We start from the raw sequence: 14,977 nt of genomic DNA on the forward strand, positions 1-14,977 counted from the left end.
GCTGAGACTGAAGGCATGAGCCACGGCTCCCGGCCCATTTGCTTGCTGACACACCCTGCCCTGGCTTCCTCTCTGAATGGTCTCTCAACATCCCTAGTGACCCCTCACTGAGTCCATTGGCATCTTCCGCGTGTATCTGATCTTGGCAGCATTTGACTGAACGGGCCACCTTCCTTCTTGGAGAGCCATCTCCTCTTGGCTTCCGGACCCTCCACTTGCTGGCTTCCTCCTACTCTTCCTCCCTGTCTCTCTGGTCAGGGACAACTCCTTTCACTCAGTGGAGGCCGGGGACTCATGAGGATAAAGAATCACGGCCCCCGCAGCCAGCCATGGGAGCTCTCCCTGCATGGCCATCTCTAGCCTGTTTGGAAAATGTCAGTGCTGCGTCCCGTGCCACATGCTGCTGTACACCGCAGGGTTCACGTCCGCTTTCCTCTCTCTCAGTGATGGGCAGGTCCCTGGGCTTCTGCGTCCCTGTGTTCTCCCCTCCCAGGGCCAGTCATGGGGTTCTTGGACCCAGGAAATTCTCCACACCTCCACTCCCACCTGCTCTGGGGACCAGTGTCAAATTCATATATATATATATTTTAGATCACAAAACAAAAGTTTATTGTTTCTTTAAAAATGAAATTTGGCCAGGCACAGTGGCTCACACCTGTAATCCCAGCACTTTGGGAGGCCGAGGCAGGTGGATCATCTGAAGTCAGGTGTTCAAGACCAGCCTCGCCAACGTGGTAAAACACCATCTCTACTAAAAATACACAAAAATAGCTGGGCGTGGTGGCACACACCTGCAGTTGCAGCTACTTGGGAAGCTGAAGCATGAGAATCTCTTGAACCCTGGAGGCGGAGGTTGCAGTGAGTCCAGATGTTACTGCACTCCAGCCTGGGTGACAGTGAGACTCTGTCTCAAAAAAAAAAAAAAAAAGAAATCTGACATGGAATCCAAGCAGCTAATATAAAAAGTATTATAAGTGTGATTCCTTAGTGAACATTGGTTTTGTAAGTTTGCATTGATGGTGTTTACCAATTCCAGCGCTGGTGTGGTTCAGCTGTGGCCACTGCCTCCTCTGTAGGGCTGGAGGTTGGAACTTACCATCAGTGCCTTCAGCTGGGACTCAGCTGGATGGAGCTGTCTTAGGGTGGAGGGAGACAGGAGAGGCATCTGGCTCACGTTTGCTGAGGGTGGTTCAAGGGAGGCTCTAGGAGAAGCTCATGATGAGGTGGGCTCTTGAAGGATGCAGGAGTTTGTTAAGGGAAGATGGGGTGGGGAAGATGAAGCCGAGGGAACAGCATGGCTAAAGGGGCCTTTGGAGAATGGCCTGGAGCTTGGTGAGGCTAGAGCATGGAGCACACGTGGAGGAAGATGAAAAATGAGGAGGCTGTCAGCTCGTAGATGTGGGAAGTAGAAAAGTTCCTTTTTAAAGTTCTCTTTCTTGTTAAAGAATAAGTGTGCCAGTATCCTATGCAGCTGTTAGACATGCCATGCTTATGGGCACGTAGTCCATTCTATGTCCTTGTGCTTTAACTGAGATACCTGAGCTGGATGTGCTCACAGGCATGTCCCAGGTGTCTGTTACTTTTACCTGTTTAGAAGTTTAAGTTACCAGCCAATCAGGTTTTAGTTTAGATTGTGAGGTCTGGCTCCAGCCAATGGAGATCAGACACAGCAGTAAGGATGACCCCAAATGTGTAAGGGATACATTTGTGTGTTTTCCTTTGTTCATGGTACTCTCATGGTACAATGGCTAGCGAGCATACCCTTCCTGCAGTCCAGGAAGTAAAAATTGCGTTGCTGAAAGATCCTTTGTCTCAGTGTTGATTTTTCTTGGCGGCACCAAGCATCTATTTCCAACAGTGGAGGACCTTGAGTGCTCCTCCTGGAGACACAGGTAGTGCTTTAGTGAGGGAGCCACCAACAGGGTCTTGGAGGTGCCCGGGAGAGGGGCTGGTGGCTGGTATTGCTGTGTGATCAGGATTTCCTCTCATGTTTCAGTGTGTGTCTCTATGATGGCATCTTCAAGGACCCCTTTCCATGCAGCTGACCCACAGGGTGAAGGTCAGTGAAAACACAGCACCCTTTTTCTGCACGGTGTTGTGATGCTCGGCAAGGTGGGAGGCGTTTTTTAGACAAGTTCCTAAGGCTCTGCATCTGTAACTTACTGAGCTGTTGTCGGGGAGGAGAATTGTAAAAGGCAACACTTGGAGTTGCCAAGGAAGGAAGAGGACCTCTGAGCTGAGTTAATTACCGCCTTGTAATGTGGCAGGAAATAGGGCCCCGAGGTCCAATTCCACCCTCAGTAACATTTGGACATTTTATGGAAGATGCCGTAGTTTACGACAATGCACAAAACAGGTAATTGTTTAGCAAAATGTGCATGTCAGAACTCGGTGACCTCTGTGAATCATGCTCTGTTCTTGGTGTCTTCTTACGGTAATGAAGCGCACTTCTGTTCTGTTCTTGCTGAACTCTTCTTGTTCTCCCAAGACTAACTGGCAAAATGGATGGATGGGGAAGCTTTTGCTTTTTGTGTGCTGCACGCTGGGAAAATGTGTAGTTGTGTTTTCAGAGAAATTCTTAAAGTTTGGGAAAAATTAAAAAAAGGACAGTGAGAAGACTGTTGAAAGATCTCCAGGGTTGGGCCCGGAGGACCCCACGATTGTGAGCTCCTTGGGGGTGAGGGGCGTGTGGGGTGCTGGAGGAATGTTATGAAAAGTGAGGGAGTTGGGGTCAGGAGGGGCAGCTCCGATCCCAGTCCTGCTTCATCTGCTGTCAGTATTTCGTTTTATATTTAGACTATACCTTGCACCTGAAGGAATGCAGTAAACAGTACAAGATGAAAGAATTATTAAGTGAGGTGATCAGGGCAGGAAGATAAGTAAAAAGAGAAAGAAACAAAATCAGAGGTGAGGTTAGTTTATGAGATGCTGCCATATATCCTTTATACTTGCTAGAAACTTGGCTCTGAGCTTCCTTGCGGCCAAAGCAAAGAGAGAAAAACAGGCCACCTCCCTCATTTAGAGTGACCACAAGATTAAAATCAAAAGTCAGAAGAGTTGTTCAGAGGCTCAACACTGAATTGCCATTTCTATGAACAGCATGTGAACAGGAATAGCCTGGGGTTGGGGGAAAGCCTGAGCTCTCGGGACTCCGACCTGAGTTTGGATCCCAGCTGTAACATTCTGTCTCTGGGTGGTCTTAGGCAAGCCCCTCACCTCTCTGAACCTCTGTACCCTCATCTCTGGGGTATTTCTGGCTGTAATGGCTGTAAGACCCTGTCTTTGTGCAGGCATTGTGCTCGGCAGAGGAGGGACACGTGAGCTGGCTCTGCCTCCCACAGCCTCACGCTTTAGTACTTAGAGAGTCAAGGAAGCCTGGCTAACCTGATGGTGTGTAGAGCAAGGAAGCTTCTCTGAGGAGGTGTGGCCTAATGGTTACAGAGGGGTGAATAGCAGCCCTCTAGTCAGACAGAGTCCTCTAAATAAAGAGAGAGAGAGAGAGAGACTGAGAGAGAGGGATTGAGAGAGAGAGACTGAGAGAGAGGGATTGAGATATAAAAAGATTAAGGGAGAAATAGAGAACTAGAGGGAGATCAAGAGAGAGATTGAGAGAGATCAAGAGAAAGAGATTGAGAGATGAAAAGATCAAAAGACAGATTGAGAGAGAGACAGAAAGGGAGAAATTGAAAAAGAGATTGAGAGAGATTGGTACTGTCAATGAAAAGATCAAACTGTAAAATATTTAAAGAGGCTTATTCTGAGCCAAATATGAGTGACCAAGGCCCATGGCACAGCCTCAAGAGGTCTTGAGAACATGTGCCCAAGGTGATTGGTTTTACACATTTTAGGAAGGCACAATACGTCAATGAATACCTGTGAGGTATACACTGGTTCGGTCTGATTGGCAATTGGCTGAAAGAGTTAAGTTATTATCTAAAGATCTGGAATCAGCAGAAAGGATTGTCTGGGTTAAGATAAGGGGCTGTGGAAACCCAGGTTCTTGTTATGTAGAAGAAGCCTCAGGTGGCTGCCCTTAGATGGCAGATGATCCCTATTTAGATCTTTAAAAGGTGCTAGACTCTCAGTTAATCTGTTCAGTATTGGGTGGGTCTGGAAGGGGAAAGGTCTAGTTATGTTCATAGAGATTCTTTACAGATGCAAATTTCCCCCCACAAAAGATGGCTTTGCAGGAACATTTCAGAATACTGCAGAGAGTCGTATTTTGGGGCAAAGTGTTTTGATTTCCTTCTTTATCAGTCATGTGATGTTATGCCAGAGTCAGGTTGGAAAGTAAACCACATTGTATAGGGTTAAATGAAACCCATCTGATGAGATTTTACGGGTTGTAGAGTGCAATGCCCCAGGCCCCTTAAATAGGAATTTGGGCAAGAGAGAAAAATGGTCAGGGTTTAGTCTTCAGTAGCCCAGCATTGTAGAAAAATCGAAGGTGGTTTGTCCTGGCTCAACAAGTTGGTAGGAATGGAGGAGTGGCAGTGAGGCCTGCGGGTGGGCAGAGGAGACCCTGGAGAGCCCGGCTTGTCCTGCTCCAAATATCAGGTGGGAAGCAACGGAGCTCTTGCCTGGGGAAGGTTAATAATGTGACACAGGAAGTGTCACAGGAAGCTGCTGTGCCACGGGAGACCCAGGTCCTATTTGGATTCCAACCAGGAAGTGACTTCCTTATCTCAAGTGCCCCACAGTCAGTGGGGCTCCAAGGGCACAGATGAAGCCAAGACATGGGATGGCAGGAACATTCAGGTTAGTGAGGCTGAACGCGCCGTCCTGTGGCCAAAGCCACAGCCTGAAGCTTGTTAGAAATGCAAATTCTTGGCCAGGCACAGTGGCTGACACCTATAATCCCAGCACTTTGGGAAGCCAAGGTGGGCGGATCACCTGAGGTCAGGAGTTCGAGACCAGTCTGGCCAACCATGGCCAACATGATGAAACCCCGTCTCTACTAAAAATACAAAAATTAGCTGGGCCTGGTGGCAGGTTCCTGTAATCCCAGCTACTTGGGAGGCTGAGGCAGGAGAATAGCTTGAATCCGGGAGGCAGAGGTTGCAGTGAGCTGAGATCCTGCCACTGCATTCCAGCCTGGGTGACGGAGACTCTGTCTTAAAAAAAAAAAAAAAAAAGATTGCAAACTCTTGGGCTCTACCCAGACCTACAGAATAAAAGCTTGAACTGAAGCCCAGGAATGTGTATTTCAATAATCCCTGCAGGTGGTCTGACACTTGCTGAAGTCAAGAAGCACAGACGCAGTGCATGAAAGGAAGCCATCCCAGACACCAGCGGCAGACAGGACTCCTGAACATGTGCCTTGAACAAATGTCAGTGTCACACTCCTTAAACAGAGTCAGAAATGATGTCCCTGAAACTGGTAGCAGCCTGGCCATCCAGACCCAAGGGCCCAAGGGCAGCACGGGCCTCTGAGAGGAGGGGAAGAGGGGCTGGGAAAAGAGAATTGGGCAGGACCAGAGCAGAGGGAGTCCCCTGGACATGCTGGTGGAGGGTGCCCCCCAGTTTCGCAGTGCAGGGCCCTGGGGCTTGAGATTGGCAACCTCTTCCCTGAGGAGCTGGGAAATGTAGGCTCCGGCTTCCCGGGAGACAGTAGCGAGCTGCTGAGCATCCCCTTACATCCACCCACGTGCTACTGAGCGTTTCTCAGAATGGATAACTAACATTCTCACATGTGCTTGAATGACCGTTTTTTTCCTGACGTTTGTAGATACTGTTGATTTAGAAAAAAACCACAAACCCATTTTAAAAGTTTACTGATTTCTGGTCCAGGCCCAGTGGTTCATGCCTGTAATCCCAGCACTTTGGGAGGCTGAGGCAGGAGGATCACTTGAGGCTAGGAGTTTGAGAACAGCCTGGCCAACATGGCAAAACCCCGTCTGTACTAAAAATACAAAAATTAGCTGGGAGTGGTTGTGCATGCCTGGAATCCCAGCTACTCGGGAGGCTGAGGTGGGAGAATCACTTGAATCTGGGAGGCAGAGTTGCAGTGAGCTGAGATTGTGGCACTGCAGTGAGACCCTGTCTCAAAAAAAAAACCGCAAACAAACAAAATTTGATTTGATTTCTTTGTGTGTTTTCTCATTCAAGGGATACTAAAGGTCCAGGTATTTTTTTGCAGGGGCTTTGTGAGATGTGTGAAAGGAAAGTAAATCTCCGCAAAATTGCTAAACTAAAGGGAGAAGTGAAGCCTGGGACTGCATAGGGAACCTGCCTCCTATTCTGTTTCTAAATAACAGACCTCCCCCACAATTTGCCCACAAGGAAATGCTTTGTGGACAAAGGAAAGGCAGAACTCCCTTTGCTCCCTTGAGACAAATGCATATCCGATGCTTCCTTTGCCCTATTGTTTTACTAAGCCAGACTAACATATAGGTGACTATTCCTATCCATTAGTTCAGTGACAGTCTAATCAGAAACTCAAAAGAATGCAAATGTTTGTCTCTTAGTTACGAATAACCTGGAAGCCTCCTTTCCTCTTGGAGCCTTTCCAGACTGACACAATGTACATTTTACATATGTTGATTGATGTCTCATGTCTCCCTAAAACGTATAAAACCAAGCTGTGCGCTGACCACCTTGGGCACATGTCAGGACCTCCTGAGGCTGTCAAGGGTGCGTCCTTAACCTTGGCAAAATCAACTTTCTTAATGGATTAAGACCTGTCTCAGATACCTTTTGGTTTACAGATGTTTTGGCATTATAAAGGGGTCCTCATTCTCAACAGGGCTGGGACCCAGTAACTCTGGACTTCACTGTAAGTGCATTGATTCCTAGCCCAGCATTTGGGTTCTATGATGCTGACTTATCTTTGTGACATTTTCATCAAGACCAGGTTAATAGCCCCTCCATGGCATATTAGCTAGGAGTTCTTTGATGGTAATGATAGAGCCCAACTCCAGTGTGTTTGAAGAAAAAGATTATTGTTTCCGGTGAGCCTTCAGGTAAGGCTGGATCCAGGACTTTAAGCAATGCTGTCAAGCTCCACCCCCACCCCACATCTTGCAGTTCTAGTGGCCTATTCTTGGCTTCATCCCATGGGTAGGATGGAGCTGGCATCTCTCAGCGACAGTATCTAAGCTTAGCAACCTTGGCAGGAGCCTCTGCTTGGCCTTACCTGGCTCATGTATCTATCCCTGAACAAACTGCTGTGACCAGGGGTTGGGATGTTCTGATTGGCAGCCTAGCCCTGTGATGAATGAGGAAGATGAGTCAACGACTGTCCTACCAGTACCCAGTGGAATTGAAGACTCCTCCAAGGGACCCAGAGAGGGGTGGGGAAAGAGTGCTATGTAGACATGGTGTTAGCTAATACCATTTACTTCAAAGCTCCACTCGGAGTCACTGATGGTCAGAGGCAAGATTCCGAGGTCTGGAGGGAGCACCCAGGTGAGCAAGATGCAGGTAGAATGACTGGTGGCTTGGTGAGACCTCTTTCTGTGGTGGCACGATGTGGTTACACACACTACGAGGCTGTCCTGGGAGGTGAGGGGCAGTGATGTGCAGGAGCCCAGGACTGAGGCTGGGAAGGACCAGGGGCTCAGTTCTCTCGGAGTGGGTCACTGTGCCTGAGCCAGGGCCACAGAAATGCTTCGTCCCAAAGATCTTTTTTTTGAGACAGAGTCTACCCAGGCTGGAGTGCAGTGGTGTAATCTTGGCTCACTGCAACCTCCGCCTCCCGGCTTCAAGTGATTCTCCTGACTCAGCCTCCTGGGTAGCTGGGCTTACAGGCATGTGCCACCATGCCTGGCTAATTTTTTTTTTTGTTTTTGTTTTTTGAGACAGGGTTTCACTCTTATTGCCCAGGCTGGAGTGCAATGACATGATCTGGGCTCCCCACAACCTCTGCTTCCTGGGTTCAAGCGATTCTCCTGTCTCAGCCTCCTGAGTAGCTGGGATTACAGGCACTCACCACCACACATCTTGTATTTTTAGTAGAGATGGGATTTCTCCATGTTAATCAAGTTGTTCTCAAACTCCCAACCTCAGGTGATCTGCCTGCCTCGGCCTCCCAAAGTGCAGGGATCACAGATGTGAGCCACCGTACCTGGCCTAATTTTTGTATTTTTAGCAGAGATGGGGTTTTGCCATGTTGGCCACGCTGGTCTTCGACTTCTGACCTCAGGTTATCTGCCTGTCTTGGCCTCCTAAAGTGCTGGGATTTCAGGCATGAGCCACTGCGCTCCGCCCCCAAAGATCTTGGATGAAAGAGTAGATCTTGCTCAGTGGATCTGACTCATCTGATGCAGGTCCATCCTTTGTGGATAGATGCCTGAGGAGCTGTGCCCCACGCCTGAGGATGGAATGTTGGTGGCAGGGCAGGAGGGAAATTTGGCAGCGCTGCAACTGAAAAGTGGCCTCAAGAGTTAGAGGCTGGGCCCAACTGCTGGGCCTCTGTTGGGATTCCCAGTCCTCACCTTCCGGCCACTTATGGGCTCCTCCTGGCACCTCCTACCCCTGCAGATGCCCATGCATCCACCCAGCCTTCATACTGGCCATGAGTGGGTGCTGGGGCTGCACGGATGGTCACACCCAGCTTTAGACATTGAGGAGCTCAGATGAGAACAGTCACTACCTCCAGGTGGCCGCCCTAGCTGGGCCACCTCACGGAGCCTCTCCCCCACCTTAGGAGGTGATCCCCAAGTGCATTCCACTTTCTGAGGACCACACAGGGAAACCCACACCACAGCCTAGCCCTGGACCGCAGCCCAGTCTGAGAGCCCACGGTCCTCCCCACAGGGCTTATCTCCCGCAGCCATGGAGCAGAGAGGTGGGGCCTGGATAGGACCCCAAGTCTCTGGGTGGGAAACTATGCCATTTTCTGTCTGCCTAATCAAAAGCACAACTCTTCGGAAGGGAGGAGACTGCAATTCTGTGATTGGTTTCAATTAAAGATTTGCTACTATTTGATTAAGACATATTGCTGATTGGGAATGTTCCAAGCAAGCCCAAGCTCACTTTCTGGTGGGATGGGTTGGGAATTGATGGGCGCCAGGCAGGCTGGGATCTCTGAGGGCCAGCTGTACCCCAACTTCTTTTTTTATAAACTTGGCTGTGACCTGTTACCACTCTAGTCAGAGCTCCGTCTCTGGGGATTGCAAGCCCTTCCTGATCCAGGGCCGAGGACGCCTCCATTGTCCCCAGACCTAGCTCCCCATGGCACGCCAGCCTGGCTCTTTCCACCCTCACCGTGTTGGCGTCCTGCCTTTGCCACATTACTGTTCCTTCGGATGCTTCCGTCTGAATCACCTTTCCTCTCTCTCTACTCAATTCATCCTGCTTATCTTTCCAGCTCTCAGGTAATGTTCATCTCCTGTGTCCCCAGGGCTCCAGGATGCTCCCCAGGCTGCTCGCGGGTGGTGTCTCCACACCACAGTCCAGGATCGGCCCACGTCAGTGGAGGTCAAGGGGGAGACACAGCAGGTGGGAGACAGGTCCAGGGTGAGGATGGACCTGCACCAGCCGGGGGTCCTGTGGGGGAGTGCGGAAGGGCTGGCATGGGTGAGGGGCCCGGGGGCCTGGCTCTGCTGATCCCTGTGGTAGTGGCTAGGGCAGGGGCTGCCTGTCCCGGTCCTCATGTGCTCTCTGCCTGGCACATCAGAGCTGCTCAGGGTTTGTGGGACTGGACTGACCCCACTGTCCCCTAGTGCTTGTGCTTTCTCACCTACAGTGGGGCAGGGGTGAGGGTCGCCTCCTCCAGGCTTTTGGGGAGAGCCCAGTGAAGCAAGGTGTGAAAATGTCCAATCCACAGCCCAGTCACAACAGGATGGCAACAAAGTGTAGCTCCATGCCCTGGACGCCAGCCTCCTCCAGGTCAATGATATACTTGGAGGGCCACGTGTGTATCTGAAGCTTCATGGGTATACTCGCTGCTGTCAGAATTTCCATCCAGGCTGCACACAGCCGGTGTTTGGGCGGAGGACATTCTCACCCTTGCGTGGTTTCCCTGGTACATTTCACATCCAATCCCACCCTTCCAACAGCTTGGCAGGGACTGTCGGTGCCTCCCCAGCCCTAGTCACCCATGGCCCCATGCCCGGCACATGGACCCCCTCTTCTCTTTTGGGCCAGTATTATTTTGTATGACCTTTGGGCTGTTTCACCATCTGTCTCCTCAACCAAAGCTTGTTCCTTCTGGGGCATCTTCGTCTTTCCCCCAGGTCCCCCCTCCCACAAGGCTCTGTCCATCCTAAGCCTCTCATTCAGCAGCTGAGACCTTGGGCACCTCACTCCAAACTCAACTAGCACCCCCGACTGAATCTGTGTTCAGCCCCTGCTGCCCCAGGAGCCCTCTGTCTTGGGAGCCAGATGCTTGTAGACGAACAGGAGGGGTGGAGTAGCAGCCTGCGGGTGCTCCTGGTGGTCTGGGTGAGAGGGAGGTTGGGCAAAGGTTCCAGGAGGAGGGTACTGCCCTGAGCCTTGAAGGCCCACAAAAAGTCTGTCAGGTGAATGGTGCGGGGGTGGTCACAGCTCATGGGGCAGAGGGAGTGGCTGGTGCAAAGGTGGGGAAAGAGCCTGGTGCATGAGACCTTCAAGCTGTTCAGCCTGAGAGAGCCCAGAACCAATGTGTGGGCAGGGCTGAGGCTGGGAGGTGACAACATCTGCTCAGAGAACACCTTATGCATGCTCCAAGGAGCTGGACTAACCTCATTTATGCACAAGAGGCTCCTCTTCCCTCTGTGTGTGGATGGGGCTCAAATGAGGCTATTCATGGAAGAACTACATTTCCCAGAACCCTCTGTGTTCAGTGTAGCCACATGACCAGCTATCGCCAACGGGATGTTAGGGAGAAGGCAGGGGCTCTTAAGAACCAAAGCTTCATTATTCCTTCCACTATCTGCAAGCAGAGAAGTCTGAGGTCCCAGGGACTGGCAAAGCCATAGGATGAAAAGAACTTGAGGCTCTGATTCACCACGTGCAGGACAAACACTGGCTGCATCCCGGAGCCCTTGCGTTGAATGGTTGCATAAGTGAGACATGAAGTTCTATTATGTTAAACCTCTGAAACTGTGGTTTTTAATTGTAACAGCAGCTGCCATTGCCCTGGGGTGGTGGGAGGAAGTGGGTAAATTAGGGGCAGGAAAATCATTTGAGAAGTCATTGGGGTGGGAGAAATGAGAGAGCCAGAAGAGATAGGCATGGTGCAAGAGGTGCACGGAAAGGGGACCTGCGGGACCCAGAGGGCCCATGCAGAGGTGGCTCCTTGCTGGCTGGAAGGTGGAGCAATTTCCTGAGCCAGCAGAAGAGGGCAGTTCAGGATGGGTGGGGCTGAGGTGACGGGTTTGGTCCTGGCCATGATGAGTTGGAGCATCTGTGGACCACCTAGTGGAGAAGCTCCAGAAGCAGTAGATTGTCTGAAGCTCCAAGGAGAGGCAGCAGGAACTGGGGCTAGAGCCACAGATTTAAGAGCTGGTGGGGACTGCTGAAGTAGCAAGTTCGGCCTTGTGCAAAATGCCTTGGACTTGATCTTGAAGGTGTTTAAGGAGGCATTGGTGGGTTTTGAGCCAGGAGTGCTGCGACTGGATTTGAATTTGGGGAAGTTCATTCTGGTAGCCAAGAGGAAGAGGCTGTAGCAGACGGGGTGAGCCTAAAGGCAGGGAGGCCTGAGGCCCCTGCTGCTGCAGCCCAGGAGGAAGACAGCCATGTGGCTGTGGGCTGGGAAGGAGGCGAAATTCACTCCTGAGACCCGGCCTTGTTGGCTGGGGGAGGGGTGGAAAGGGCGGGAAGGGGCCAGGATAGAGAGGGGGCTTTGCTGCACACAGACCGCTGGGTTCAATCCCTGGGAGAAGGCCTTTCTGCGCAGAGCCCATTCTAATACCCTATAGGTGTTTATTGAAAATGGGTTCTTAAGGGCACTGTGGCGGAGCACAGCTGTTAGTACATGTCATACTTAAAGTGGTTAATTCCTCCCTCCAAATCATGAAAGTTTGCTCGTTTCACGTGGGGAGAGCAGCACATTGGCATTCTGTTGCTCTAATGGGTAATTGCTCTCCAGGGACTGATGGGGGCCATATTTTCTGAACTAAAAAAGTGGTGCTTCCGGGCCCTGTCCATTGGAAACAGCCATACAAGCTCAGCGACAGTTTTTAACTCTCCACCCATTGACTATTAATTTTTCTGACTCCGTATTGATTTTCCGTCCTGTGGTTTGGGGGCAGGGTTTGGCGTGAGATACAGAACCCGTTCCCTGGGCGATTTCGTCACTCTTCAGCCCCTAGGTGAGGAGGGGTCCTGCCATGTCATTGATGGGGCCACAGCCACCTCCCCACCTTCTGACAGTGGATTTCCTCATTCAGGTAACTACCCACCTTCTATTACATTCCTGGCATACTGCTAACCAAGCCTCACTTCTCACACACCAACACTCCGCTGGAGGAGAGAGCAGGTTTTGAGGGCAGGTGGTGAGTTCCTTTTATCCAATGCCTGGGGTTTCCCACTGCCCCCCACTATGTTGTGTGGAAGATGGGGATCTTGTGAAGCAGGACCCTACTGGACCTTCTCCAGCTGCTCAACCCCTCCATGCCTCAGTGTTCTCAGCTGTCAAATGGAGTCACTTATCCCTGCCCCGGGGGTTACTTGCATGGCCTTCCAGCTGGCCCCCTGACCACTCCCTCCTGATGCCAAACCTTCTCTTCAGGCCAGGTTCTCAGCTGGTCACACCAGACTTGGATTTGGCTGTAGCCTGTTGGTTTTCCATCTTCAGGACCCCAAACCCCTACTTGCACCACAGTGGGCTGCTAGCCACCTCCTGGGCCCGTCCACGGACCACTCCCCAGCAGAGCTGCCGTGTACATTGCCTATATTGATGTATCTGAGACCCATTCTCCTCCCTGCCCAAGAGACCAGAGTCAAGAGCCCAAGGGCACCACAAGGACAGTCTTTTTTTTTTTTTTTTTTTCTAAGATGGAGTCTTGCTCTGTCACATAGGCTGGAGTGCAGTGGTGCAATCTCGGCTCACTGCAACCTCTGCTTCCTGGGTTCAAGTGATTCTCCTGCCTCAGCCTCCTGAGTATCTGGGATTACAGGTGCATGCCACCACGCCTGGCTAATTTTTGTATTTTTAGTACAGACGGGATTTCACCATGTTGACCAGGTTGGTCTTGAACTCCTGACCTTGTGATCTGCCCACTTCGGTCTCTCAAAGTGTTGGGATTATAGGCATGAGCCATTGTGCCTGGTTGAGGACAGTCTTTAATCACCATGGTCTGTGCAGTGCCCAGCACAGTCCCTGACCCACAGCAGGTCCTCCGTAAAGAGTGTGAGATGTGGATCACCCTCCAATGTTCTCCTCATTTTGCTTGGGTTTGGAGCCTTTTCTGGGTCACACAACACTTTAAGGAATTGACTAAAGCCACTCCAGGAAAATGGGTGTGGGCACAATCATACACAGAGACACCAGTTTCTTCTGAGGCTGCCTGCAGCACTGATCTAAGAGCTCCAGGCTGCACTCGGCCACATCCAAATGGGAGGGAGCGCTGCCTTGGCCCTGCAGAATGATGCTAAGGAGGCAGAGCAGAGTGAGGGACAGGCAGGGAGGAAAGAGAAGATCACAAGAGCACAGAAGTGGGTCCATTGCAGTATGCAGGTGAAAGTGACAGAGAGGCTTTGCAGGAGGTCGGGGCTGTGCATTTGCTTGAAGAGAAAGGACTGAATCCCATGCTGACCTGCACTTGCTTAATTCCTAAGCTTTGCTCTGAGCCCAGGTTTTCAACCTGACCCTTCTGAGAACAAAATTCAGAGGGCAGAATCTTGCCATTTTTAACTTCAGATTCAAAGGAACCACTTCAGGAGGAAACAGGCAGAAAAGAGCCTCAGATAACATTCGGCCAAACTGCTCTTGATCAGCCAAAGACAGTGTGACCCTGAAATGGGAAGGGGACTGCCAAGGTCAGACGGTGAGGCAGAGAAAAGATGTGGCCCATATTCCCACTCCAGGTGCAGCGGGAGGATGCTCTGCCAGCAGCAGCCTTCAAGGAGAGTGGCAGAAGCTGAGGTGCTCTGTGCAGGCTGCTCAGCTGGATCTCTCTAAAGGGGCCTGGCCTGCCCCCCGACTTTACCCCGTGTGCTGTGAATCATGACTGGAGTCTGGTGTGATCCACTGGGTCCAGATACCCGTGGATGGCAATATTATCCTGGGGACCAGCTCTCAATCTGGGGATTTAGCAACTATGATCTATGGATGGGTGGAATGTAGTGGAAACCCCACCCTAGAAAAGAGTGTCAGGCTGGGCACAGTTGCTCATGCCTGTAATCCCAGCACTTTGGGAGGCTGAGGCGGATGGATCACCTGAGGTTGGGGGTTCGAGACCAGCTTGACCAACATAGAGAAACTCTGCCTCTACTAAGAATACAAAAATTAGCCAGGCATAATAGCGCATGCCTATAATCCCAGCTTCTAGGGAGGCTGAGGCAGAGAATCGCTTGAACCCGGGAGGCAGAGGTTGCGGTGAGCTGAGATGGCACCATTGTACTCCAGCCTGGGCAACAAAAGTAAAACTCTGTCTCCAAAAAAAAAAAAAAAAGTGTCTTGCAGGTATAACAGGCTCGAAAGGGGATTGATGGGGCTCCAGCAAGGGTACTTGTCTGTCCCACTGAGGAGCTGCCCTTGTGCGCAGCAGTGTTTCAGGACCCAGGAGGCAGGGGCTGAATGCTGCTGCAGCTCCCTACCTCTTGGACCTGAGCTGTTTCTGCTGTGCTCACGACCATGGTGTCTGTGTCCTCCCTTTGACTACAAGAGGCATTTATTTGATTTCCTGCTTGGGTGTTCCCTCTGGAAACACATCCCCCACTGAGTACAAACAGGGCCACCATGCCACTTCCTGTGTAACACCTGGAAATGTCACCCCGGGAACAGCAGCCCTGGAGTAGCTCAGGGCTACTCCATGTCCAACACAGCGCCAGCTGTACTGTGTGCCGTAACCTGCACCCATACGTGAGTGGTTTGAGCAGTGATGCTGGG

The sequence above is a fragment of the Sapajus apella genome, unplaced genomic scaffold (genome assembly GCF_009761245.1).
Source record: "Sapajus apella isolate SASKATOON/1434 unplaced genomic scaffold, GSC_monkey_1.0 scaffold20, whole genome shotgun sequence".
Lineage (NCBI taxonomy): Eukaryota > Metazoa > Chordata > Mammalia > Primates > Cebidae > Sapajus > Sapajus apella.